This window comes from Panthera tigris, chromosome A1 (genome assembly GCF_018350195.1).
Source record: "Panthera tigris isolate Pti1 chromosome A1, P.tigris_Pti1_mat1.1, whole genome shotgun sequence".
NCBI classification, from domain to species: Eukaryota; Metazoa; Chordata; class Mammalia; order Carnivora; family Felidae; genus Panthera; species Panthera tigris.
In genome coordinates, this window is record NC_056660.1 from 199,213,860 (window position 1) to 199,239,650 (window position 25,791).

The 25,791-nt window shown below is 37.7% G+C and overlaps 1 long non-coding RNA gene across 1 annotated transcript; it reads left to right on the forward strand.

Moving 5' to 3' along the window:
* Positions 1 to 6,592: 6,592 nt before the first annotated feature.
* On the forward strand, positions 6,593 to 9,091 carry LOC122231789. Its single transcript, XR_006209026.1, has 4 exons — positions 6,593 to 6,651; positions 6,980 to 7,070; positions 8,704 to 8,822; positions 8,916 to 9,091. It is a non-coding gene; the product is annotated as an uncharacterized LOC122231789 (long non-coding RNA).
* The last annotated feature ends 16,700 nt before the right edge of the window (positions 9,092 to 25,791 follow it).

Consider the following 25,791-nt stretch of genomic DNA (forward strand, 5'->3'; position numbering starts at 1 on the left):
GTTGAAAGGGAAAATCTATTCCAAGCAGTAAAACAAGATGGTCTTCTGGGTTTTTTTTTTTTTTTTTTTTTTTTTTTTTTTTTTGATTTTCAGTCAATAATGTACTGAGATTCTCACAAATATAAATGCATGGAAGCAGTCCATTGTACTTCAGGGGGTTTTACTAGCCAACTCTAAGGTCGTAGAGCAGTTACAAAATTTAGAAAGATGAGAGCTATCAGAAATGAGATATAGGACTGTCCAATTTTGTGTGTGTGATCTTAATTATTTGGAGATAACTTTAAAAATCCTATTTCTAAAAACTTCCATTCAAATTAAATCAATAAATGTATTTAAAACTCAGTCTGCTGATTTGGACAAGTAGCATATAATTCCCCTCTAAAACATGTACTTACTAAAAATGTATGCTTAGATAGCTTGTTTTTATAGAATGTTAAGAAATAATGGCTTTCAAAGTACAGTATTTCCTTGGATCTTTGAAGGCCGTAGTCTGATGAGTTTAGCAAAATTTCTGGCTTCAACAAGGAGAAAGCTTGCTAGTAATTGCACAGGTTGCTGGAAAAACCTTGAATTTTATCCTTTACCCAAGCACAAGCAACAATACTTGTGCTTGTTCCTTTTTTAGGAGGGGAGGGGAACCAAGATGTTTTGCATTCACCAAGACAACCTACACAGACAGCACATGAACAGAAATTCCTATAGCAATTTCTTATTTTTTTTAAAGTTTATTTATTTTGAGGGAGGGAGGAAGGGAGAAAAGAGAGAGAGAGAGAGAGAGGGAGGGGGGGGAGAGAGAGAGAGAGAGAGAGAGAGAGAGAGAGAGAGAGAGAGAGTCAGATGTGGGGCTCAATCCCTTGAACTGTGAGGTCATGACCTGAGCTGAAATCAACAGTTGGATGCTTAACCAACTGAGCCACCCAGGCGCCCCTCCTACAGCAATTTCTAATGCAGTGTTTCTCAAGGTGAGATTTAGGGCCCACATGCTTTGGAATCAGCCTAGACGCTAATGAAAAAATGTGGATCCCCGGGCCTCATTCTCAGATAATGAAATAGCATCCCTAGTGATTCCTAGTGGGAATCAAAATTCCCAACCAGCTCCCCAAGTGATTTTAATGCACTCTAAATAAGAGAGCTTCTGTTAGTGGCTCTTTTGCTCACTCTTTTGACAAATACCTTGCTTACCTTAATTATCATGGATCTGGGGAAAAGAACAAACTTTTCCTGTAAACCCTTATGGTAATCTGAACCTGTAACAATTGCAGCCACCTGGTGAAGACCTTCTCGAGATGCTCTCTCTGATGGAGTTGTGCAGTCTCGAGTTGAAGATTAAGTTGCTGTTCCATTATTTTGAGACTTTATAATATTCCTTTTCATAGTTTTTACTATCTGACTGTGAGAAAAAGACTTGGTCAGTACTTTCTGGTTTTATTTTTGAATCCCTTTTATTCAGTACCTCTTTCTAATTTCACTATTAGTTCAATTGAGGAATAAGTATATTTTTTGCCCATGTGATTTCTTCTTATGTTTTAGTACCCTTTCCTCTTCCTACTTGCTTTGATACTTTTGATACTTTTTTTTTTAAATGTAAACTGTAAGTAAGTGTGCTGATCAGTAACCTTTCTCTTAATGCAGTATCTCTTAAAAAATCTTCCTTCAGGGTAATTGTGTCTTTTCTCCTTTATAACTGGTGTTCTGGCTTCTGATTAGGGAAGGACCCTGGCCTTTGTTTCTGCTTTCTTTCACATTGGAGATAAGATAATGAAGAGGGACATCACTGTCCCAGATGGGTTCTGGCTCTGGCTTCTGATTCTGCAAATGTCAGATTTTCATACAATTTCTCGCCCTCTTGGACAAAACCTCACAGAAATAGAACTTCATAGCTCTTGTGGCTTTCTCCACTCCAGAAGGAGGAAAAAAAAATCTGTCTCTCACTATTCTCTTCCTTCTTCTCACTTTTATTTTTTCAAAGTTGATATACTTAGAAAGAAAATAATTTTACTATGTTTCTCCAGAATTTTCAAAGGAGATTAGAGAGAAGCAGAAGTTAGAGAGGAATTCTGGGGCATTGGTTTTCTAAACACTTGGTAACACAAACCCCATAAAAGAAGTAAAAATTTTATAATCTGAACCCTACTCTCTACTATGAAAGATATTATCTTGGAGAACTATAGCATTAGATTCTGGACATAATACTTGGGTTTACCTTCTAGCATTAGATTCTGGACATAATACTTGGGTTTACCTTCATTGGATATAGACAACTACTTCATCAATGTGACAGGGAATAAACACAGAATAATTAAAATTAACAAAGAGTTCTCAAACTTTTGTCTTAGTCAATGTGTCAAGTTTCTCCCTACTGTTTTTCTTACAAGTATAGTTCACAAGTAGATCTGATTTTCATCTTTTTTTTCCCCCTCCTAATCATATCTCATTCTCTTTAGAAGTCCCTGAGTATGGGTGCTTGAGGCTATATGGTGATAATACTGTTTTCAATAGAGCTGCTTTGGAGAGTTATGTGGGCTGCTGATAAAATCCATTTTCTAGAAAATAGATTCAGGTTTGCTTCCCCAAGATTGAATGACAGGGGTGCATCTATAGAGATTAAAGGATTGCAAAGTTTGGTAATTCTGGGTTAGATGAGTCAATCTCTTTGGTTTCCTTTTCCTTTGTATTAAGTACCTTTTTAAAGGTGATAATTTCACTATTACTAGTTCAATTGGGGAAAAATAGATTTAATTTTTAATTTTTTGTCTCCACTGCTGCTTTTGCTTTAGTACCCCCTCTCTTATACCAACTGCACGCGCGCGCACACACACACACACACACACACACTCACACACACACACACACACACCACTCAGGAATTTGAATTGGTTTAGGATTCAGATATTAATTTTCTTTCATCCAATTCTATAATTTTTTGGACCCTTCCAACTAGCAATGAGTGAGCCAAATATTTCAAAAATGCAGCTAGTAAAGTAAGACAAAAAAAAGAAACACCACCTTTTACTTATTTTTCCCCCATTTTCAACTTCCTGACAAATACAGGAGACAGTAGGAATGGTTAGGGAAATACGTGCCGAACGTTATAATATTTGTATCATGTTATTTCTGTTCCCCTTGTGTTTGACAGGCTTTGTCATCTACTGGACTTCTCTTAGTTTTCACTCTTTCCACAGGAAGTTTTTCTGGTTTATTTTTTTTAATTAATTCTACCTGACCTGACCTCAACACACCTTACTGGAAACATTCTTTTAGAGAAGAAAAAGAGGCAGCTTAGCTGGAGGCTGGTAGAAGTCACACTGAAATACCACTTGTTAAATCTGTATGGTTAAGAAGAGGCAGGAGTGGTCTTAGCTCACAACAGAACTTCCATATATTGTCATTCGTTTTTCCCACAAATCCAAATAAATTATTGGTTCCACTGTATATAATAGTTAACACTTCATTAGGCAACATACGCAGAGCGTATCTCAGAAATATGGCTACAGTAGTAAAGTTGCATCAGGTTAACTCCTAAAAGTGTATTCTATTTGTTTCAGGGATAAAAAAAAAAAAATACTAAGTCTTCCACAGTAGGGTATTTCTAGAGGCTTTTAAAAATTCATAATACACAATGCTTGAATAGTGGATATTAGATGTTACGAGGTACCTGTAATGTTGAATAAATGCTAACCGGGATGTTTTATGATCAAATACAGAAGTCATATGATGAAATCGCTATTTTACACTTTGGCCAACCCAAAGTTTATACTTGGCAAGCATTTTAAAAAGATTTGCTTCTGGCTGAACACACTGTTTTCTTGTTTTAACAATTATTCCAGAAGTCTGACTTATTTATATTAAGGCCATTAACCTGTTTAGTTGCTACCTCATTAAGAATTATGTAAGTATTAAGTATCTTCACTTAGAATTATATAAGTATTGATAAATTTCAAATAAAGTAATTTAAGGAGAAACTAAGAAATTAAGGTACACAAGAATTGTACCTAAAACAGATACGGGCTCTGTTTGCATTCACAGGCAGTTTAAAGGAAGCAGGAAACACTACACATTTATCTGCTTGCTTGGGTTTCATCATGTGGTAAGTACAAGATGAGTAATAGCTGTCACAGATAAATAGGATTAGAACTAAAACAGCACTAGGTATCAGAGTGCACATACACATATTCACTAGGTGAGTGAGTAAAATTGTAAATTAATGTATTAGGTTGAAGCACATGAAATTGCCATTTTTACTGGTCAGAAGCAGCAGAGCATTGGCAATTTCATATGATTCACCCTTAGATCTTTCAGAACAAAAAAAGACCTTGAAAATAATTCATTCCAAGTTTTCTTAGTCTGGGGGTATATTCAGTTGATAGTTTGGGGGAGTCTATGATGTGCCAAGTACTGTTATGGTAACTGGGAATATAGACATGGACAAGACTAGTCCTTTGCCCTCAAGGATATTACATTTCAGCGGGAAAGCCTGACAATGTAGAATACATTGTCACTACTGAATTGAATGCAGAGCATTCTGTCTTATGTTCACATATGCATTTGTCTGGAGGGAGAGTTCACTGAATACATGGAAGTGGTTTATGATCAAGAGATTAAGAACCAGTAACCTATTCCACCAGCTCATGTGATAGATGGAGAAGCCAAAGCACAGACACTGACTGATTTGTTCATTGCCATGTAGTTCATTCATTAGTGGCTGACTTAGGATCAGCACCCAGGCATCCTGGGGTTGCTCTCAGTTGCTCCTGTACACTGTAGGGGAGATGATCTATGATTTTTCATTTATTTTCTGTATTTATTCTCTTTTTCAGAGTACCTACATACTATTTTCTAAAATATTTATTTATTTTTGAGAGAGAACAAGTGAGGGAGGGGCAGAGAGAGAGAGGGAGACAGAGAATCCCAATCTGACAGTGCAGAGCCGGACCTGGGGCTCAAACTCACAAGCTGTGAGATAATGACCTGGGCTGAAATCAAGAGTCAGATGCCTGACTGACTGAGCCACCCAGGTGCCCCTTACATACCATTTTGACTCAACAAATTCATTTCAAGAGTTGAGTATCTGGTCTGAGTGATCTCAGTTTGCTTAAACCCTCAGGCTATAGTTGCCACATCTGTAGAATGAGGAGAACAAGTCATAAATGACAGATTATTGTGAGGATTAAATGAGATCATTTACACACACATACCTCCTCCCTCTCCCATTACTTGCTATAATGGTTTTCAGATGATAAACATGTCATCCATTATTATTAGTAGTAGTAGTAGTAGTATTCTGTTTAAGATTTTATAAAGCATGGCCTTTATTGCCAGTTCCCAGGTTCTGAAAAAATCACTTCCTCTGTCTTCACCAGACTATTATGTAAATGGCAGCTATTAGGCTTTCCCTTAATTCTGAGGAGATGCAAAAGGTGATAGTGACTGACTATATAGAGCTCTATATAGTATACAGAGCTCTATTATAGTATAGAGCATGTTCTCTGGAGCTTGGTTGCCTGAGTTCAAATCCTGGCTCTACCACTTATGTGATCTGGGGCCAGTTACACAGATTTTCTGCATCTTGGTTTCCGCCTATGTAGAATGGTGTTAATCAAGTACATACTTCATAGAGCTGTTATGAGGGTTAAATGGCTGAATATGTGTTACAACAATGCTGTGAGGTGGAGATTATTACGCTTGTTTAAAAAAACTGGCTAAGACAATTTAAGAGGGTTGACTAAAGTTTGCATTGCTATGTGTGGCAGAGCTATTGTTTGAACTCAGAGTCAGCGCTTCTTCAATGTCTCCTCAAGGTCATTAAAAAAAAACCAAGTAGATGGGGGAGGACCTGGTGTGTGCTCTCTCCTCAGCATGGTCTTCTACAAGTCTTTGTCCTCCTGGAGAGGAGTAAGAGATACTGCCCAGATTCCCTCTCTTCACTGGCATTCAGCCAACCCTCTATTGACCCAACAAACACCTTGAGTGCTTAAATATGTACACCTAGTGATGTCTTTTGCTATCCTATTTGTGACTACCTCAAATGCCAGGTTTCTACAAAGTTATAAATTCCCTGAGAGCATCCTATGTGTCTTTGTTACTACTAACAGTGTTTTACACAATGCCAGGCACACGGTAGATTCTCAAAAAACTATACAGCTGTTTCACATATTTTTTAAATACTTTCTTCTTTGTGCTTTTATATGTTGTCTAAATTTTGTATAATAAGCATGTGGTGATTTTTATTTATTTATTTTTGAGAGAGAGAGACAGAGTGCGAGCAGAGGAGGGGCAGAGAGGGAAACACAGAATCTGAAACAGACTCCAGGCTCTGAGCTGTCAGCACAAAATCTGATGCACGGCTCGAACTCATGAATCGAGAGATCATGACCTGAGCCTAAGTCAGACACTTAACTGAGTGAGCCACTCAGATGCCCCAGCATATGGTAAGTTTTTAATTTAAAAAATAATTAAGCTTTTTTTACCCTATAAAAAACATGTAGATTTGTTGGTGACTTGCCATATCTGTCACTTTGAAATCCATCCTTTGTCTTTCGAGAGCTGGGGTATGTGGCTGTCCTTGCCCAAGGGATCCTGATTGATCTTCTCTGGTGGCAACAGGGCTCAGCCCCCTCCTTCCTGCAGGATAAAGGAAACCTTGGAAGAGAGGTAAGATCAGGAAGGCCCTGGAGGCCAGCTGTTTTCCCACAGTCTTTTCCTCAGTCTCTGACCCAGAGTGAAACTGGCCCTACTCTGGAATCCTCTCTGATCTCTACACCTAGTGTTCCAGAATTGTTTTCCAAACAAAGAACAGACCACATAAAGTCTGTGACCCCAGGTTTATTAATACTGAAGAGACAAGTAAAGGGAAACCAGGTCATCTGTGGCATTCTGTGAACAAAATATTTTGTAGAGAAAGCTATGTCTTGTATGAGAAGGTAGATAGTGAGGAAGGGGGCAAATTCCTTGTGATGTTTTTCTTACTCTATTCCTTTAGGAAACTCACTCAACCTGCAGGCAGTGACAAGGTTGATGGCAAAAAGACCTCTAAGGATTTCAGAATAAATACTTAGACACCAACTTAGAATGTAAGTTATCTATATATTACTGAAGAAAAAGGATATGTGTATTTTCTACTACCTTGGTCATTTTGTATTTCAAAGAAGAGATACTTTTAGATTTCCTTAGGTCTATTCACTCAAATGTTTCCATTGAAGTGTCCCTACATGGCAGAGGGGTAAGAATGTATATTTTTAGTCTTTAGAGGAGCTAGCTTTGGGAGTATATTCTCAAGCAGCATATAGGAAATTTGAAAATTATTTTGTGTTCTGTTATTTTAGAAACTCATATAAACTTTTATTTCAATCTTAAAACAGATGTTCCAGAAAGATGCATCAGGCTTTTTATTTGCCTTGGATTACCCTTTATTTTTCAGCATGTACCAATATGCATTTCTGTTTATTGCTGTTTAAGAAACATGGTCTTAGCTGATGGAGATTTTGTTTTGTTTTGTTTGCTTTTGTTTTTGTTTTGTTTTGATTTGTTGTTTGTTTCCTAGGATAAACAGGGACAAACCCCTCCCACAGAAGACTTATATATGGACTTGTTCCAGAGTCACTCTGGACCCTCTCTAGCTTGTAGAGTCCTAAATTATTTGATACTGACATGTTTTTAAAGAAGAAATTGCTTTCAGTCACTCTGCTCAGGAGGGGCTAATGTGCATTGTGAATATTTTATGGTGTTTTTATGTGCTGAATATCTAATTACTAGTATTTAACATATAATATTTACATCATTCTATATACTATCTGACAAATAATTGGAACTTAAATGTTCAATGTGTTTGAATTATCCTCTAAATTGATAAGAATTATCATAATGTGAACTGATATGTGGAAGAAAGAAACAGGAGTGGTGGGTTTTATAATTAAAAGGGACTAACATCCCCATAAGAATAGACTCAAGACCAGGAAAAGAAAAACCCAAGAAGATCTTGTCACTCCATCACATTAAGGAGGATTAAGAAGGCCTAGGAAAAAGGATAAGTCACATCATGGAGAAAACCCCTACCAGTGTGATGGGTCATTTCAGTTACATGTGCCTGTTTGGTTATTAGGCATATATTAAAAATATAATTTAAAGCAGAAAAGTCATGGAATTATCAATATGAGAGCTAGAAGTTACTTCAAGCATCTATGATGTTTCATCATTGTACATATCATCTCCATATCATCGTTGGGCAACTGAGGTAGAGAGTTGCCCAAGTTCATGTGACTGACAAGTGGTGACACAGAGATCATCACCCAGGTTTCCTGAATCCTAGTGTAGAATTCTTCCAGTTTACACTCTATTGTTTCCCATGAGTCACACAGTTTTAGTGTGATTAGCATCTTCTGGGTGGTGACTCAAGCATTTTGTTTAAAAAAAACAGACAACTTTAAGTATTATGGTCAATTTAACTAACGGAGACAGGAATATTGCAACCAGGATACTTATTACCACTTATTAACTATCTTAGGCTTCAATTTGGAGAGATTCATACTTTAAATGAATGAATCATCCAGGGCCCAATTTAATGAAAATGCTATCGTCCCAGAGAATATTTGCATATGGAATTATTTTAGCAGTCTAATTTTAAACAGCTGGGACTCATTTGTTAAGCTGTGATCTATTCCACTTTTTGAAAAGAATGATACGTAGGTTTTTTTTTTTTCCTTGCAGACGTAGAGCTTTCTAGAAGGTCTGAATGAATACACCCTCCCCTACTTGAAACTTCAGGACAGCTGGCAGCTTAGGCCTTTTGTCCTCCATCTGTGTCCAGCTATTAGAGTTGTGCTGTGGTAAGTAACTTTTTCAAGAGTTACTGGCTGCCTTCCAGGATCCCATTGTTTATGACCTTCCTTTTATTTAATGTTCTATTTTTATAATTACAGATGTTATTGAATTGAATCAAGAACCCAGGTGTGCTACCTCTTGCAGGCCCATGTCATCTTAAAGGTCCAAGATCTACAGGCTCGTTGGAACAGATGAGTAGAGGAAGAAGGAAAGAATATTTATTGTTTTGACTCCAAAATATGGTGGCAAAACTTTGCAAAATACAGAAGGTTAAAAGATTGCCACAACATCTTGACAGTTTCGTTGTGGTTTGTTTTACATACCACTGCATGTTGTATGTAGACAGATTCATATTTATGAGAAGCAGAGAATGGCCCACCCTGACTCCTCACCTTGATCTTATCAGACAGCATCTGACAAATGAAACAACAGGAAGTTTTGCTGGAAGCTGTTGCTGGCTGGGGTTAAACGCAAGCAGTAAGTGGTCTAGAAATGTTATAATACTTGGCATTGACCAATATTGCCACCACAGTGTGGTAAATTCCAGAATAAAATTAGGACACATATATATCAAAAGTAAACCTCTGGGTTTGGGTTTTTCTCTTACTCTATTCCTGGGAAAGTGTCCCTGGTCTGACATGGTACATTGTATTCCAGCTTATAATATTCAGGTGTACAACCAAATCCTTCTGCAGAGAGGGGGGATAATGGAGTACAATGTAGTCATGGTTTAATACAAGCAAGCTTTCACTAATAAATGTTTAGGCACAGGTTAAAGTACAAATGAAGTTTTTTCAGGTGCTGTCTGCTATTCCTTTACTTTAAGACCCTGACTTTTAGGGCTTAGGTTTATCTGGATGAATGAGCAGCTCTGAATCATTCATTCGTCTGTTCATCAAGTCTTTACTGAATGCTATGCCCTGTGTCAGGCAATCAAAATTGGGAGAATGTGACAGTCAGAACTCCTGATGATATGGATCTTATAGAAAAGCTATTGATTTTAACCTTAATCTGCTCTCTAAAGCAATCTTTCTCAACCAGTTCCTTAAGAGAATTAACTGTACAGACAATGAGTTAAGTGACTATTAAAATTTTTTAACGTTTATTCATTTTAGAGAAGAGAGAGACAAAGACAGAGACAGAGCATGAGCAGGGGAGAGACAGAGAGAGGAGACACAGAATCTGAAGCAGGCTCCGAGCTGTCAGCACAGAGCCTAATGCAGGGCTCAAACTCACCAACCTCAAGATCATGACCTGAGCCAAAGTTGAACGCTTAAGCTACTGAGCCATCCAGCAGCCCCTGACTGACTATTTTTATAATTCTTCCAAGGATGGAAGTAGTTGGTACCATTCCAGATGCATAGTAGATAACTTAATTCATCACATACAATGAATGCCTTAGGCATTAGCTTAATTGACCTTGGTTGATGAGAGTTTCTCAAAAGGAATAAGGTCTTGCCTTCTTAAAGCCCCCACTACAACATTGGTTGTATGAGGAGACAACATTACTAGTAATTAGAAGATTCACAATACTCTCTACCCCGGCCCCCCCAGACAACCAGCCTTGAGGAGAGAAAGCACACACACACAAACACACACACACACACACACACACACAAAACATCAGTAGGTTATCTCAAGAAAAATAACTCCTAGTGTTGAGAAAGTTGGATAAATATTTAATGGTAGAAGAAGATGCCAATTTGTGATTGGTACTTGGGTAGTTTGCCTGGGAAGGAAGAACATAACACAGCTGAGAGTTTCTGAGGACTAAAGAAAGGTAAGGACCAGGCATTTAATAGGAATGACTGTGAATGTACAATGTACTAGAATCCTTTGAATGTTTTTGAGACATGCAAGTAAAGATATAAGTAAATGGAATCCCCATTTTGCTCATGCTTATTTGAAGACAACACCTTTCTTGGCCTAGACCACATGGATTTGGGTTTTGGTTGGGTTATATTCTTGTGATCTCAGGTACAACTTCTCACCAGTTGGCTGAAGTGTCTGTGATCTGACTCTTGGGTACTTGGACTTTATTCAGATAGGTTCCCTACCTCTTATATTTTAGACCCTGTATCCTGGATCCACCTCTTTATTTCTCCTTTCTGTTCCTTCAGTGTATTCATCAGCGTTCTTCTGAGAGACAGAACCAATAGGATATACATATATATATAATTAAGCATTTAACATATTTTATATGTATATGTAAATTATACATATAATTTACATACACACATTTAACTATTACATATGTATATATACATATATCAGAAGTCCTATTTCTATATATTTATAAATGTGTATATGGATATATATATTGAGATACATAGATTTATTGTAAGGAATCTGTGGTTCATGTAATTACGGAGGCTGAGAAGTCCAGATGAGACACAAGAGAGCCAATGGTATACTTTCAGTCTCAGTTCAAAGCCTTGAGAAGCAGAAAAGTATAATTTCTAGTCTGAGTCCAAATCCAAGGGTAGGAGACCAAAGTCTCAGCTCAAAAATAGTGAGGCAGAGAGTAAATTCTCCCTTACTCCTTTTGTTCTATTCAGGTGTCCAATGTATTGGATGATGCACACCCACACTGGGGAGTCCAGCAACTCAAATGTTAATCTCATCTGTAAACACCCTCATAGAAATACCTGAATAACTAACCAAATATCTGGGTACAGTGTGAGCCAATCAAATTGACAAATAAAATTAACTGTCACACTCCGTCAATTCTTTAAGTGGCTCTGTTGCCTATACTTGTACTTTTTTCTTCAGCCTTTCTATTCCATTTCCTTCTGATAAACCACCCCTCTGTCCCAAAAATACCTGTGTATAAGACATATATGTTTCTCATATTTCTATTCTGAAGAAGCACTAAATTGAAAACTATGTTTATCTTTTTATCTTATTCAGGTACTCATGTAGTTGATGATGAGCCCCATTGACTTACATTAAAATTTAAAAGTATTTTAGGCTGTATATTTATATTGTAACATAGACTCCACCCTCATTCTATCCCTTTTCCTCTCGCTCCTGCATATTATCAGTCTCTCTCCTAGTGTAACTCCTCAATTTATAGTGATTTTGGCCAGGGGCAAGAGACTTACCCACGCAGGACAAGAAGCATGTGTCTGTATGGACTGCTGTATACGATTAAACTGTTGGACCTTTTTCAGGGTCTTTATCTGTGCACTGCTGTGTCTGTGATCCTCAAAATTCTGACTTGTTTTGTGAATGAAAGAGAAAATATTTCAATTTTGTGTTTTACTTTTCCACCTTAAAAAGAACTAATAGCTTAATTTTCCTTTACATTCATCTCCAAATTTTACACTGTTCATCTGCCTAAACTTGATGGATCTGTTTGCCACAGAAAATGTGAGAAAAGAAGAAACATTGATAATTTCTAAATAGGTTCTCAAACACTTATTAATTGTTGGGTGTGACTAGGGTCTTACCTTTGAGTGTAAAAAATGTAGGATGAAGAAGTGGAGAGTTTTCATCCAGAGGGGTTAAAATTATTATTGTGTATTAAAAAACATACAACTCTGTTCTTCTATCTTATTAAATGAAACAAGATCAATCATTTATTGGAAGTGATCACTATATTATCAAAACTCTTGAAGAACCTGCTCAACTAAGCATCAAATATATTAGGTAGAAGAACTTTATGACAGAAAATACTTTAAAAAGATGAGCATTTAATATCTCAGAAACCTTGATTTCTGTGTTAGATTAAGACACATTTTGTTGGTTAGAATAAGTGAAAACAAATGTTCCAGGCATTTGTGTGTGTGTGTGTGTGTGTGTGTGTGTATGTGTGTGTGTGCATGTGTATGTGTGCATGCACATATGTATTTTAACTGAACATAGGAATAAGCACATTCATTAGGAATTTGAACACTACCTCAAAGCTTTTAAATAAATTTATTCAAAAAGTATATCCTTTGACTTTGTCAATTTCAATCATTTCCATCATTCAAACGAGGGCTATTTAAACTTAGTTGTGGTCACCTGCTCCATGCAGATGTCCTTAGCTCCTTGCTGCTTCTCTCCCAACAGTACCTCATCTCCAGTGCACAGGATCCTCTACTGCACTCTTTTTTTCCATTAGGAGTGGCCAGCAGTGTGTAAATCATACATATGTCTGAGATATTCAGGTTACTTAGACCTCTGATAAAATTATATTATATATAATTTTGTATGCATAAGCACAAAACCTCAGACTTCAAATTCAATTTAGAGATGTTATAAAGTGGAAAGGGCCATATATTGATTTGCCTAGGCATCAGAAAACCTATATTTAGTACTTTTCTAATACTAATCAGGTGGGTGATTGTTGAAAGTTAGTTTCCCCAGAAAGGAGATTTAGTGACGTGTGGAGTCAGAATCAGCAGAAATAAATGAAGTGGTGTAGGGCAGAGGGAAAACCTGGACCTCACTGAAGCCTCAGCAAAGGCCTCAGCCAACCCATTGGTGGCACTCAAACTGGGATGACTCTGCATAGCACTTCTGACTTGGGTAAGGGGTGACCAGGTCTTTATGCTCCTATGTGAACCACCTGTTGAATGTGTGTTGCTCTTGAGAAGGAGGAATCACATTGAACAAGTTGGGTCTCTTCCCTTAAGGACAATCTCTGGAGCAGACTCAGCTTGCAGTGTCAGAATTTGGAGAAATAAAGGCTTCATTCCTGAAGAAAGACCTAGGTAGTTCACCATAGTCCACCAGTTGAACTACTCAGATACGCCTAGTTCATATGAATTTGGGGAACACCTCCTTTGGCATTCTGGTTAATGTTTCTACCATTGCAGTGAATCCTGAGACTCCAACTGATATTTTTCCCCTGTCTACTATTCGTTCTAGATTCCTCTCATCCTTGGCTTGCATCTCTGCTACTCTATGTTGATTAACCAGTAGGGTTACCCAGGCTCTCCTTCCTGAGGTTTGAATGCCAGATCACTATGGTCCTTTCAGGCTATTGCTGATACACTTGTCCAATTATCATCACAATTGCACAAGAGAATGCTAAAAGATGATCAGGATGGCTGGTTGATAAACACATTCTTTCCTGCCCTCATTGTGTAACAACAGCTCTTGTTGACTAGGATAAAATACCTCTGCAGGATGATGACTTATTTCCATGACTGCTGTGTCCTGAAACCTGGAGTATGAGTGACCAGAAGGAAGCTGTAGTTTAAATTTTGATGAAGTGTTTTCTACAGAGCCCACATTAAGGGGACAAATTCTCCAAACAAATGACTGGAAGTGACAGTAAGTGATGGGGGGGGAGGCACTCCTCTTGTGACTTTAAGTCACTTCTAATGTGACTGCAATTGCCTGGCATTTCAACTGCCACATCTGTACAAATGGAGGCACTTGGTTGAGATGATCAATCTTTAACATTCTTTCCATTGCTGATAATCTATGATTCTCCATACAATCTAAGATGATTCATATTTTGGAAACTTTCAGCATATGTACAAGTCAACATCAAAAGGACTAAAAATATAACTATCTGTGGTGAACATCCCTTTGCAAATGGAGCCCATTGTGAGGACTTGAATAATTCTGACCTCACTAAAATAATAATAGGCTAAGATAAGATAAATGCCAATGATATTATTATTTTTTGCCTTTTCAGGGACATCCTATAAGACCAAACAGGCTACCATTGTTAGAATTATTATAGTTCTGGGCCTCAACCTGGTTTTCCATTTTGTTGTTGATGTTAATTTTCATTGCAATCTTGGTAAATTGGGTCACAAGATTTCTTTGGGTATCAGTCTCTCCATTTATGAAACAAGAGGATACAGTCAAGTATCTATCCACTCCTTCCCAAATCAAAGATTATTTATTTCTATGATTCATTTGTGAACTATTTTTTTCCTAAAGTGATATTGTAACTTGTTGTTTTGAAGGCCAACATGTCTTAAGTTACCATTAGAGATTATTACTGGTGCTTACAAGTGGGTGACAGAAACGTGAGGTTTACAGTGGAACTTGATACATTATTTAAAACTCAAACTAGCATGAAAATAAAACTAAGAAATACAAAATTTACCCCCTTGTTGAACAGCATTTTTTAAATTAGCAGGTTGCAAATAACAGGATTGTTATTCACTCCTCCCCAGTAGAAAAGGCACCCACCCTTGACTTAGAACAATGTGACATCTATTTTCATAGTTCACAGCACTGTCTGCCATATACATAAGTGAAACAAAGCTGATTATTTTTACTACTCTATTGGTATAAATTCCTTTGATCTTTTGAAGTACAGACTTCACTTTGAAGTTTACAATGTTCAAGCCATTAGTTGCAAAGCACAAAGAAGGCTATTACATGACATCTATGAGAAGACATTATTTCCTGCCCTGTACTGGTTGCCATGTTTTTAGCTGTGTCTGTAGTCAATTAACAATGCCTAAGATCCTTTTCTATAATATTTGAATATAAATATAAAATAATAGAGCAATATAAGTTTTTAGACATGTAAAAAAATTTGCGTATTAAATATGCATACTCATTTACACACACACACACACACACACACACACACACACACACACATACATACACATTTTTTCCTTCCATTTAGCAATGCTTTCCTGAAATTACATGTAGCAAGGAAGGGAGCTTGAGATAGGATTTGAGGGACATTGAGTATAGTTCAGACTCTACTACCTATTAAGTTATGTGACCTTGGACAATTTCCTTAACACCCCCAGGGCTCAAATATGCCCTTTATAAAATAAATAGTGGTTCTTAATCTCTTTTTGACTTTGGGCCCCTTTATGAGTGTGATGACATCTATGGACACGCCCCTGAAAACATCATGAATGCACATTTATACTGAATTTTGATGCCCTTGAAAGAGGTCATTGACTTCCTGAAGTACATTCATGGGCTTGAGGGTAAGAACAACCAGACATAACAAGTTTTAAATTTTATATATCTAAGGTTTATAAGTTATAAAATCACTGTAAGATCATGAATAATTATTAATAAGCTCTTTGTACTTAGACCTTTCCTTTTAATTCCTTCAGAGGTATCTCAGGTTTGTCTCTTTCTGACAACAAACCTGTGGCTTGGGTTTCTAATAAGTACTCTTGTGGCTGGAGCTTAGTGCACAGTTTGTCAGAAGAAAATGATATGTGAGTCCAGCATATCTCTGGACCACCTGAAGGAAACAGAGTAATGACCCAAGTTTATAAAGAAGCCAGAAACCTGACTGAATAGCAGCTCACACAAAACAGGCTTGGGGATTTTACTTGACCACAACCTGTTCTGAGACAAGAGTGTAATGTGGTTTCTAAAACTATCTGTATGAGCCCATGTACCTTTTAAAGAGTTGATTTTTCATATCCTGGATGGTCACATTCCAGGGCATACTACAGGTCATGCCGCATTTTCAGTTTTAGGGCATGTCATGGGGATTATAAAGCTTCACTGTTAGGGTGAAAAAAATGAAAGGAAATGGGCAAGATGAAGAAGGACCTGGAAACTTGGCCATATGTGGAATGGTCACAAGGACCCCATTCTTATCAGGAAAGAGAAATCTAGGTTGTCTTCAAATATCCCATTTGGATGACATGACATGGTAAGTGAAGCCATCTTACTCTGGGTAATTCTAGAGGCCAGAACTAAGCCAGTGGCTAGATTGAATTCAGTGTGAGCAATGGCCTTCTAACAACATATATGCAATATATATGAGATGCACTCTTTTGTAAAAGGCTGAAAAGCAGCTGCAAGAGATGACGAAGTTGCATGACCACCTTTCCAGAGGGATTTTACAAGAGTAAAATCTCCAGTTTGGAGTTGGGAGTTTAAACTGGAGTTTACTCCAGTTTGGGAGTTGGGAGTGAGAAGAGCAGTAGTTGTTGAGAGAGAGAGAGAAGACTCAATGAAATCTGAAAAGAATTTCTTTTGTCTATGATATTCTATTACTCTAGGTTTGTCTTTTTTGTTGTTTGTTTTTTTTTGCAGGGTTAGGTGGCTACTAGAAAGAAAATATAGTCTTTTCTGAATCTGTAACAGACAAAATGAAAGAGCCTCCTGTTTAGTCATTGCTCCCAGAATGTACAAGTTAGTATGGCAGTTGAGGTGAAGAAGAATATGAGGCTGTCACTCATTGTAATGATCAGTAGATTATCTAGTAAAATATTTGCCTACAGAATGGGAGGTTATATTAAACACATCCTGACCATATTACTGAGACTGTATTAAGTGAAAATAAGCAGAAACAGTAACAATACTGCCATACACACAATGTGTACAGTTGACCTTTAACAACATGGGTTTGAACAGTGTGGGTCCAATTATACACAATTTTTGTTTGTTTAAAGAGTTGACAGCAAAAGCCACAAGGCATTTCTTTACAACTGTTCATCCCAGTCTCCACTGGACCAAATTGAAGGAGACTGGCATAGAGATCATGCTGCCGGCCTCTGAGTAGTTGAGGTGGTCTGCCAAGGCTGTCAGCAGTCCCTGGTGATCCTGGAACAGGTTAGAGCTGCAGGTTACCCCTTATGCCCCTAGGATCCAGCACCCAGGATTGGTATGCAGGAGAATTGCTAAGGAGTCCTGCACCCCCATGCAGCCCAACACCTTGTCCCGCCTCCACTCATCTGTGGGCCTGGGGGCTGCACCAGGGTGGCTGTGGGCCTTGGGCTCAGATTCCTCCCTGTGGCTATGCCCTGGCCCCATGGCTGCATTCATGTGTAGCTGTAGCTGCTGATGGCCACCGTTTGGGGGTACACCTCCAGCTGCACTTTGCCTCCAGGTCACTGTTGCCACCTGTGGGCCTGCCCAGCAGCTGCCTCTGGGAAGGCAAGGCCACCAGGCTATGGAACATCACCATCCTGGGGCCAGGCCTGGCTTAGCCTGGCCTCTCTGCCTCTCTGTAAGTGGATTTTTGTCAGTAAGTACAGTACAGTACTGTAATGTTACTTCTTTTCCTTATGATTTTCTTAATAATCTGTTCTTTCCTCTAGCTTATTGTAAGAATGCACAGCATATTATATATATATATATGTATATATATATATATATATATATGATTCAAAATATGTGTTAATTGACTGTTTATGTTATCCATAAGGCTTCCAGTCGATAGTAAGCTATTAGTAATTAAGTTCTGGAGGAGTCAAAGTTTTATGTGGAGTTTTGACTGCATGTGTGTTTGCACCCACGTTGTTCAAAGGGTCAACCGTATTTCATGGAATCTTCACAACAACCCTGGAGGGGAAGCCCTAATAGCATCCTCATCCTCATTTCACAGAAAGAAAACAGGTCTAGATAAGGTAACATAGCAGGTAGTCATAGAACTGGAACTTGAACTCAATAGTCTGAGGTCATAGGCCATGTAGTTAACAATTGTACCATACCACTGACTCAAACAAATGTGTTTTTGAAAGAGCTCCACAGTGTTATTTACTCTTTTTCAGGTTCATGGACCAAATGGTATACATCCACAGTGGTTTTCGGTATAAGATTATTTAAAAGTGTCCTTGAACAAATACTGATTGGGCACTCTTATAGGCCAGGCACTAGTCTAGGTGCTAGGGATACAGAGAGAAATAAAACAAACACAGACCGGGGTGCCTGGGTGGCTCAATTAAGCATCCAACTTAGGCTCAGGTTATGATCTCACAGTTGGTGAGTTCAAGCCCTGCATTGGGCTCTGTGCTGACAGCTCAGAGCCTGGAGCCTGCTTCAGATTCTGTGTCTCCTCTCTCTGCTCTCCCACTTGCACTCTTTGTCTCTCTCTCAAAAATAAACATTAAAAAATTAAAAATAAAACAGACACAGACATCCATGTCCCACTCACGTTCTAGTGGAGAGAAACAGTCAATAAACAAAAAGGACATATTACAACCTGTTAGAAAGCAATAAATATTAAAAAGGAAAATAAAATAGAGCAAGAAAGGAAGATACGAAATGCTAGGGTAGCAGCTTTAAATTGGGATGCAGGAAGAACCCCATCGAAAGGTAATATTTGAAAGGTAGTAGGCTCTCCTTTGGGTCAGGTGAATTAGAATTTTCTAGGAGCTCTGGATGAAAATGCTTAAGGAACCTTGGAAAAACCCCTAAGAGCAGTGCAATTTGCTACTTTAACCCATAATATGTGCTTTAATGTGCCTGAAGGTAATGGATTAAGTAGAATGTGAAAATAAAAATGAGAAGGCAGTGACTGTGTTCAGTCTTGGAATCGTTCATCAGTCCTGAAGGCCAAGGTCCTTGGCTGCTGCATCCTCGCAGGTGAGCTGTGTGGGAAGAACACGTCGTCCGCTCTGGCTCGTGTAGCTGGAGGAAATGAACATTTCAGACCAATCAGTGACTTCCAGGGAAACACCACACCTCTCTGGAATAAACAGTATGCATTCTTATGAAGTTTGTAGTGAACTTTGTCAACAAGAAAGATCTGACAGGACGTCGCGGGTTTTGCTAACTACCTCTATTAAGTCATTTTTGCTTCTGCATAAAACTGTGAATTTTGTGGGAAACTTCCAAAGCTTTGAAGGGTCCAATGCTTTTTTTGTTACCTTCTTTACATGTATGTAATTTTAGGCCAGGAAATATGTTTCTCGTCCTTAGAGACATTTTTTTTTTTTTTTTTTTTTTTGCTTCAGGCTGCTGAAGAAAAGGCATAGGAAACATGGGACAGTAAGGTCTATTGCCTAGACCGACAAACTCTGAGCTTCTAGACCTCAAGAATTATGGCTCATTCATATTTGTACTCAACCTAGAAGCTGTAACTATTACCCTTTCTTGAATCTTTTAATTAGGTAATAAAAAGCTGTTACAAGTAGAGAAGTGTGATTCTTCTACATGGCTATTTTAGAAACAGTGGACACAAAAAAAGATGTCAAGCCTCCTAGCCCAAACAAGTATAAAATTCAACAACTACAACTTTCATTTAAAAATTAGCAGGCAAATATTATATGCTAGATTATCTTTCATTTAATTTGTGAGAAGGATAAAAATAAATAACCAAATAGCAAGCAATACAGTTTGCTTCTTCAGAAAAAGGCTCATAGATATAGGCAATAAACTGTTGGTTACCATAGTGGAGAGGAGTTGGGGGGGGTGGTGGTGAGTGGAAGAGGTAGAGAAGATTAACAGGCACAAACTTCCAGTTATAAAAAGAATAAGTCATGGTGATATAATATATAGCACAGGAAATATAGTCAATAATATTGTAATAACTTTGTATGGTGATAGATGGTAACTAGACTTATTGTGGGATTACTTTAATAATTTTAATAATTTTTAACTTTGATAATTTAATTTCATAATGTATAAAAATATCAAATCGCTATGATATATCCCTGAAACTAACAGGATATTGTACGTTAATTATACTTCAGTTAGAAAGAAAGTTTACTTCTTGGCGTTTCGACTCTTAATATTCATTTTCTTTTTTGAAAAAAAAATTCTTTGTAGAATATGCAAGAAGATTAGCAGAAAATGATGTTTAAGGAGGAAATGAACACCAGCAAACCCAAACCACAAAGTGTACTATGGTCTTTTTAAATAAATGATTTTATTCAGCCCTCTTTGTAAGCCATTTGCTTTCACATGGCTTTTCTTTTTATTAATGTGCAAAGATTATAAATGTTGGAAAGGAAAACACAAAGTCTCACTGATGTCTTGCTTTTTATAATGGAAATTTGAGAATGGAAAGTAAAATTACATGGCAGAGAATCATCACTTTGTCTGCCCTGATTCCTCTGAAACTTCCTGTAATTTTTGTTTTTCCAAGCACTGGATGAAGACTTCAATCTGACACCAGACAAGAACGTTACTTGCATGGGAGTGACACTAAAATACCCAGCTAACAATTCTCTGGTGTTCTTGGCATTTTAAGTAGAATCTGGCAATAATTCACCTGTATCTGTGTCAAAAATGTCCATGTTGTAAGAAAAAGTGACTTTCTTAAATGTCATGTTTCCTTTTGCCTTTGAAAGACTGAATATCTTCACCATTACTGCTAATAAAATTAGTTTGTGACATTTCCTCCCTTATATAAATAGCCACTCTCACCTACTCTTGACTGGTCCTAGATGTCTTTTGATTCACTGCAAAATAGTTTCTATTGGAGAAACTCTGAGAGAGAGAGAAAAGAAAGAAAGAAAGGAAGGAAGGAAGGAAGGAAGGAAGGAAGGAAGGAAGGAAGGAAGGAAGAAGGAAAGGGAGAGAGAGAGAGAGAGAGAGGGAGGGAGGGAGGCAGGAAGGGACGACTGAACCCATGCTGTTAATCACCATGCTATACTGTCTCTCTCTTTGTTTTACATGGGAAATTTATCAATCAGGAAAACAGAAGTCACACCATGAATCTCAAGCATAAAAGAATTAAAAATAGAAATCAGGTGCTTATAAAATTATTGGAAGAACAGGAGGAGAGATTACCTCAGGTTTGCTGCTTTTAGGGTATCAGGAATTGAAGAAATTGCAGGAACTTGCTGACAGTGATTACATCTACCTCCAGCACCAAAAATGGTGATTTTAGGGGAAATAAGTAGAGGCTGCTATAATCTAATGTTCCTGTTGAAATTCACAGGGCCTTATACTCTAGCCTCCAGAGGACCAAAAATATGGCTTCTACTTCCTTTTTTTTTTTCTCTCCTAAATTTCACATGAATGCCCCTTTTCTAAAGTGGAAATTGCTGGCAGGCATTCTGAGAAATATAGTTCCCAGGTTTCTGGGTCTTCTGATTAAGTTGAGAACATACAAAGGAGAAAATGATGCTGAGTTACCAGCAGATAATCTGCCACTGGGAAAAAAAGATTTTGCTAGATGTTAAAAATAAGATAGTCCAAGACAAAATCCTAGACAGACTGATAAACTAAGGTTTTGGACACACTCCAAAAATAAAATATTAATTATCATAAGATCCACTCAACAGAAACCAAATCATGCTAAATAAACCTCACTTCCTTTATTTGATAGGGCACTATAACTGGATATTAAGAGAATGGCATTGTCATTGTATCTCTTTTTTTTGGAGGAAGGATTTTATGCTATCCTGGTGCATAACTATGAACTGCTATTATTTTTAGGGAATTAATAACTGGTTAACCACCTTTCTTTAAAAAAGTCATTAGTGTATTAATATGAATCTGTCTAGAGGAAGTTCTCAAGTAGTGAGATACAGTCTCAGAATTTACCTCTATCTTGGTCGAAACGTCCTGCAACGTAATCCTGAGAACTTCCTAAAATTATATGAGCTGAAATCAAATTCTGCAACCAGCCACCGGAATACCACGTACAATTAAATATCATGTAGAAATGTAAACAATAAAACATCTATTTGCATCATTTTTTTCTTCCTGAATAACAAAAGAGCTCCTGTTACAACAGATGTTTTTCTTGAGCCAATTGCATGGCTCCTTCTCACTTCTGGTACTATGTAGCTAAATCCTACTTCTAGGCCAGGCATGTGAAAATAGCGAGGGAAAGACTGAGTATAGTGCACTTGTATTTGTGTAAGTTAGCTCGTTCTCTTTTTTCCATTTCTCATTTATGCCAACTAGTGAAATACTAATGGAGAGGGGTCAATTTGGACTTGCACTGAGGGGAATATGACACACATATTCAACCTCCTGTCAAAAAGCTGTCTCACAGTGACTTCAAAATACGTCCACCGTTATATTCGTGACCTTGTGCAACCATTTACTCACTTGCCCATGCAAGGAAAATTACATCCTTGAATTCTGACCTCATTCACTATATCTAAGGCAATTGTCAGTTCCTGTCCATTTTACCTCCTAAACACCCCCCTCCCTCAAATCTAGTGATCTCCCTTCCTTCTCTCTCACCACACTTTACTCTAGGTCACAATCTTAGTTCAACTTCTATAATGCAACTGCCTTACATTTGGGATTACACAGTTTCTCTTCATCTACATGGTCCAGTGCTTTTTTTTTCCTTTTTATTCTTTTTCAGAAGGACCTTGCCAAAGTGCACATCAAATCTTGTCTCCCTCTTTAACACCTGCCAATAGCTCTAAATGTCCTTGGAATAAAGTTAAAATGTAAACGTGATATAATTTTCATTATGGAAAAAAATAAATTTCATTACAGCATGATCCTGCTTATGTGTCAGGCTCACCTTTTTACACTTCAAACACACTATGTTACCTAAAACACTCCCATCTTGCCTAATTCTGCACTTTTCTTGCCTGTCCAATTTGTATGCATTCTTCAGTTCTTACTTAAATGTCACATATTCTGGGAAATCTCCTTCAATTCCCCAAGACTAAGATTAATTTCTTGTGCTATCAAAGCATCCTGTAACACTTACCATGTCATATAAGTTATTAATATGTTTCATAGAGAATGTACATTCTACATTTTCCTTAGCAGCATTTAGTCTAGTGTTTAGGATATGGGGAGGCCAAAACAAAGACACATTGAGTAAAAAATGAAAATTTGAGGTGTAAATATAACTCTAGTCACTGAGTTTATAAATAATGTCTCTCACCATATACCATAAACTCCATGAATGCAGGAAATCATGTCTATTTTATCTCTGGTGTTTATTATACTGCCTGATACATAGAAGCTAGTCCATAAAGAGAGATTTAATGAGTGGAGTAATTGACCATTTTTATATCACTGCTTTAAGATAAGGAGTAAGAAAGAATAATTTTAAGTTTCATCAAGCCACCTCAAGTCCATTCTAAGAGGACTGCCCAGATGTTATAGATTGGTTATTTTGCTATGAACTTTTTGCTTCTGTTTCTGACTTTTATATGACCTCAGTTAGATCAGATTTTCTCAGTGTTGGCACCAATGACATTTGGGACTGAATAGTTCTGTGTGTGTGTGTGTGTGTGTGTGTGTGTGTGTGTGTGTGTATAACGGGGTGGGGATGGGAGGTGTTGTAGGATGTTTAGCAGCACCCCTAGACTCTACCAACCAGATGTCAGTTACATCCCCCACCCACCTAGCTGTGATGACCAAAATTATCCCCGGATTTTGCAAAATGTCCCCGGGGGTTTAGGGTAAAACCTATTTGAGAACCACAGAGAGATCTATTTTTGTGTATAAGGATTTGTTGAGCAATACTTATTTGTATAAGAGGTGGTTTTGGTTTAGGGTGATAGTTTTTGTTTTTGTTTTAAGATAAAAAATCTCTATTTTTAGTTTTTTGAGGAACCTCCATACCGTTATCCAGAGTAGCTATACCGGTTTGCATTCCCACCACGTGCAAGAGGGTTCCCCTTTCTCTACATCTTCACCAACAACTGTCGTTCCTTGTGTTGTTAATTTTATTTTTTAATTTTTTTAATGTTTATTTATGTTTGAGACAGAGACAGAGCGTGAACAGGGGAGGGGCAGAGGGAGAGGGAGACACAGAATCTGAAACAGACTCCAGGCTCTGAGCTATCAGCACAGAGCCCGACATGGGGCTTGAACCCACGAACCGTGAGATCATGACCTGAGCTGAAGTCTGATGCTTAACTGACTGAGCCACCCAGGCACCCCTTGTGTTGTTAATTTTTGCCATTCTGACAAGGCATGAGGTGGGATCTCATTGTGGTTTTGATTTGTATTTCCCTGATGATGAGTGATGCTGAGCATCTCTGTTAGCCATCCGATGTCTTCTTTGGAAAAGTGTCCATTTATGTCTCTGCTCATTTCTTAACTGGGTTGTTTGTTTTTTGCGTGTTGAGTTTGATAAGTTCTTTACAGATTTTGGATACTAACCTTTTATCAGATATATTGTTTGCAAATATCTCCTCTCATTCCATAGGATGCTTTTAGTTTTGCTGATTGTTTCCTTCACTGTGCAGAAGATTTGTTTCTTGATGAAGTCCCAGTAGTTCTTTTTTGCTTTTATTTCCCTTGCCTCTGGTGATGTGTCTAGTAAGAAGTTGCTCTGGCCAAGGACAAAGCAGTTGCTGCCTGTGTTCCCCTCTAGGATTTTGATGGTTTCCTGTCTTACATTTAGGTCTTTCATCCATTTTGAATTTATTTTTGTGTATGGTGTAAGAAAGTGGTCCAGGTTCATTCTTCTGCATGCCACCGTCTAGTTTTCCCAGCACCATTTGTTGAAGAGACTGTCTTTTTTTTCCATTGGATATTGTTTCTTTCTTTGTTAAAGATTAGTTGAGCATATAGCTGTAGGTCCAGTTCTGGGTTTTCTATTCTGTTTCATTGATCAATGTGTCTATTTTTGTGCCAGTACCATACTATCTTGATTACCACAGCTTTCTAATATAGCTTGAAATCTGGAATTGTGATGCCTCCAGTTCTGGTTTTCTTTTTCAGGATTGCTTTGGCTATTTTGGCTTTTGTGGTTCTATACAAACTTTAGGATTATTTATTCTATCTCTGTGAAACATGCTGGTGGTATTTTGATAGGGATTGCATTATATGTATAGATTGCTTTGGGTAGTATAGACATTTTAACAATGTTTGTTCTTCCAATCCATGAGCATGAAATGCTTTTCCATTTCTCTGTGTCCCCTTCAATTTCTTTCATAAGTGTTCTGTAGTTTTCAGAGTATAGATCTTTTACCTTTCTGGTTAGGTTTTTTCCTAGGTATCATGCGATTGTACTATTAGGTATTTACCCCAAGGACACACAAATACAGATTTGAAGGGATACATGCACCCCAATGTTTATAGCAGCATTATCAACAATAGCCAAACTATGGAGAGAGCCCAAATGTCCATTGACTGAAGAATGAATAAAGAACATGTGGTATATAAATATAATGGAATATTACTCAGTCATCAAAAATAATGAAGTCTTGCCATTTGCAATGATGTGGATAGAGCTAGAATGTATTATGCTAAGTGAAATAAGTCAATAAGAGAAAGAAAAATACCATATAATTTCCCTTATACGTGAAGTTTAAGAAACACAACAGATGAACATGGTAGGGGCGGGGTGAAGAGAAGAAAGGGAAACAAACCACAAGAAACTCTTAACAATAGAGAACAAACTGAAGACTGATGGAGGGAGATGGG